This window comes from Zingiber officinale, chromosome 10A (genome assembly GCF_018446385.1).
Source record: "Zingiber officinale cultivar Zhangliang chromosome 10A, Zo_v1.1, whole genome shotgun sequence".
Classification (NCBI taxonomy): domain Eukaryota; kingdom Viridiplantae; phylum Streptophyta; class Magnoliopsida; order Zingiberales; family Zingiberaceae; genus Zingiber; species Zingiber officinale.
Window position 1 is genome coordinate 85,861,170 of NC_056004.1, and position 4,222 is coordinate 85,865,391.

Here is a 4,222-nt window from a genome sequence, read left to right on the forward strand (position 1 = left end):
AAGAGTAACTAAATAATATCGATCGATGCAGGACTCTGATTTGGGGCGAGCAGCACAACGTGGATTTTATTCTGATACGATCAACAAGTAAAGGCGGGTATTTCTTACTTTGATTCTTTAGTTCTTTGAACTTAGTGCATGAGCTGGTTGGGATAAGGATTGCTTTACCTTGACTCCACTCGTAATTTTTCTTGTGCTTGATACTTCCACTCAAAACCTTCGAGACATTCATTTTTATATCCAAACAGTTTCTTGTTGTTATCAATGATATTTAGCAGATACTAGATACCAACCTTATATGTTTTGTTTGTCGTTTACTTATGTACCGTATTGAGCATGCTGGCTTCATGTAGTATACCTTATATCTGATTTTTTTTCTTATGTTTATATGATGACTGCAGCATTGTACGCATCATGTCATTGCATGCATGCAGGCGACCACTTCTTCCTTGTGGGGGAGTGAGTCGTCGGGCTGCGCCGCACACTCGGCCACTCATGGGTAGTGGTAGCTGGAGGAGATGCCGCTTGTCCTGTCGTGCCACACTCGGCCACTCATGGATAGTGGTAGTTGGAGTTGAGAGCAGCAGGGACCCCCTTTGCTTAGTAGCTAGATAGCTTCTTAGCACCTGCCCATCCGGTCACTCGAGAGTAGTGGCGGCTTTTGGGTGGTACATGTTGGATCGAGACGCGCTAGAGGGGGGGGGGGTGAATAGCGCTCGTGGCTAAATTTTACGTTTATCGGAATCCTGAAAATATCGGAGTTAAAACACGCAGCGGAAAGTAAACAAACACACAAAGAGACAAGCTTTTTACTTCGTTCGGAGCCTAAGGCGACTCCTACTCGAAGGCCTGCAATCCTTGATCGCTTCCGGTGGGCAACAACTATAATCACGATAGAAATTACAAATTACACTGAAAGTATTGAAGTAAACTTGTACCGACAACTTAAGAAAGAAGAAGATTGAAGCTCCGGGTCGTCGGAATATCGCAGCAGCACTTCGGAATGACTTTGTTAGCAGCACGTTGAAGAAGGAAAGCTCAGAACTTGATGCCTTGAGATGCTGGTCGAAACCCCCTTATAAAGGGTGTTCAAGGCGCCTTGAAGGCTGTTCAAGGCGCCTCCATGCTGCCTAGTCTTCCGCGTGGATCAGATCTGAACTGGTCGAACTTCATCCCTTGGAGGCGCCTTATACCCTGCTCAAGGCGCCTTCCAAGGCGCCTTATACTCCCTTCAAGGCGCCTTCGATGAACTTTCGCAGCTAGCTTAGCTTTTGCACCCGAGGCGCCTCCAAGCTCCATGGAGGCGCCTCGGACACTGTTCATCCGAGGCTTTAAGTTGCTCCTTTGCCCCTGCAAGATACGCTAGTCCTAAACCATATCCTGCAACACAAAGTTAGCACAATAAACATGATAAATGAAGTATAGACAGTCTCCGGACAGTCCGAGTCTGACTTCGGGTTTCCGACCGGAAACCCTAGGTCGACCCGACGCCTACTGTTCCCTCTACGGGGAACGCGTCCTCACCTACTCCACTCAGGAGATTTACCTGTTGCCAGTCGATCCTCCAGATCGACTGGACTTTTGCTCAGCACTCGATGCTTCCGGACTTTCTGCTGGACATCCGCTTCCCCGGCTAGTCCAGTCTTTCACCTGGTTCGCGACACCAGGACTTTCCACCTAGGGTTACCGCCCCCTAGGACTTTTGCCTGAAGACATCGACCTACCAAGACTTTCTGCATAGGGTTACCACCCCCTATGACCTAGGGTTACCACTCCCTAGGGTTTTACCTTTTGCCTAACCGCAGCTAGGACTTTCCTGAAATTCTTAAGTAGACTTGTTAGACTACAAAACATCTTAACTTTGAATTCTTTGCCATTATCAAAACACGAGTTCGATCGTCGGATGCTTCCCGCACCAACAATCTCCCCCTTTTTGATTATGGCAACTCAAATTCAAAGTTAAGTAAATAAATGAATAGATAGACATTTTTAGCACAGGCAAATCTACTAAGTATAGATGAACAAGGTAACTAAAGCAAGTTTGCCCTATATGCTCCCCCTTAACTTTTGCTCCCCCTTAACTTTTGATTAGGCAAATCTGCTAAGTATAGATGAACAAGGTAACTAAAGCAAGTTTGCCCTATATGCTCCCCCTTAACTTTTGCTCCCCCTTAACTTTTGATTTTAACTTGAATTTATGTTCACATATTTACTTTTGCTACTCTCCCCCTTTGCCATAACTCAAAAATGGACAATTATAGATATTTGATTGAGTTGTACACAATTAAGGTCAATAGTTTAGCTATGTTCAATACGGTGTGAAAGTTAAGGTCAATTGGAACTTAGCTTAAGTTTGAGGATAAGGTTATTTATTTATTTAAGTTTAGTTGGTCCTTAGGTCCAAGAATAAGTCATGTTTACTAGATTGATTTACTAGGTATCAGAGCCATAAAGAACAAAATATGATTAAAAAAATGAGTGTTCTTTACCAACTGTCTAACCTTTAGTTACTTGCTGATTGTCTACAGGACAGTAGCTTTCACTAGGTTAGTCAAGTTAAATTATTTTGGTCCAGATAGACTTGACTAGAGCTGGAGAATTTAACTTGATTAATGTTTATTGCATATTTAACGCCTAAACTCATATTGATGCACAGATATAAGTATTCTTGAGTCCAGGCTATACCCTATGCATCTCACGCCGTTCTATGTTTGTCAATCACAATCAAGGTAAACCTAGGTGCTTGTGAGATGCTCTGGCTTAATTCTAGGGGAACATGATATCTAGGGGGAAAGCCTAGGTTAATTCCAGAATTTTAAAATCTAGGAAAAAAAAAAATTTGAGTTTTGAAAACTATTTTTTTTTCTAGAATTTGAAAAAAATAATAGAAATAATGGTAAGACATCTACTCTACCCAACACATTCCTATTTGCCTTCTAAGTCCACTGAACTCAAGTTCAGGTAAGGGTTTTATAAAGATGTCAACTAGGTTTGATTTGGACTCAACATGGTTGAGTGCAATTTCACCTTTAGCTACATGATCCCTTACAAAGTGGTGTTTTACCTCTATATGTTTGGTTCTAGAATAGTGAATAGGATTTTTGGTCAGATTAATCGAGCTGATATTATCAATAAAGATTTTAGTATTTTTATAGTCTAGTTGATAGTCTTTTAGTGTATGCATCATCCATAACAATTGAGATGCACATTCTCCTAGAGCTATGTATTCAGCTTCTGTAGTGGATAAAGTAACACAATGTTGCTTTCTGCTTGACCAACTTACTAGGCACTGACCTAGAATTTGACAACTACCACTTTTACTTTTCCTATCTAACTTGCACCCAGCATAGTCTGAATCAGAATATCCATAAAGGTCAAAGGTGCAAGTTCTTGGATACCAAAGTCCTACATTTAGAGTTCCTTTAATATATCTAAGTATTCTTTTAACATATGTTAGGTGTGACTCTTTTGCACATGATTGGTATCTTGCACACATACCTACTGCAAATAGTATGTCAGGTCGACTTGCAGTTAGATAAAGTAAACTACCTATGACACTTCTATAGTATTTTGGGTCTACAGGTTTTCCTTCAGGGTCAGAGTCAATGTTTATGTTGGTTGCCATTGGAGTATTTATAATTTTTGAATTTTCCATGCTGAATTTTTTGATTAACTCCTTAGCATATTTAGTTTGATAAATGTAGATTCCATCTTTGGTTTGTTTTATTTGTAAGCCTAAGAAAAAGTTGAGTTCTCCGACCATGCTCATTTCAAATTCACTTTCCATTAATTTAACAAATTCTTTCAAAAATTTTGAATTAGTTGAACCAAAGATTATGTCATCAACATAGATTTGGGCTATAAAGATGTCTTTTCCTATGATTTTCACGAACAAAGTAGGATCGATTTGTCCTTGGTTAAATTCTTTGGATATTAAGTAATTAGATAATCTTTTATACCATGCTCTAGGGGCTTGTTTTAGTCCATATAGTGCATTTTTTAATTTAAATACATGATTGGGGTAGTCTATGTCTTCAAAACCTGGAGGTTGGCTTACGTAGACTTCTTTTTTGATAAAACCATTTAAAAAGGCTGACTTAACGTCCATTTGGTACAATTTGAATCCTTTATTGGCTGCATAGGCTAATAACATCCTAATTGACTCGAGTCTTGCTACTGGAGCATAGGTTTCATCATAGTCTAAGCCTTCGACTTGACTAAA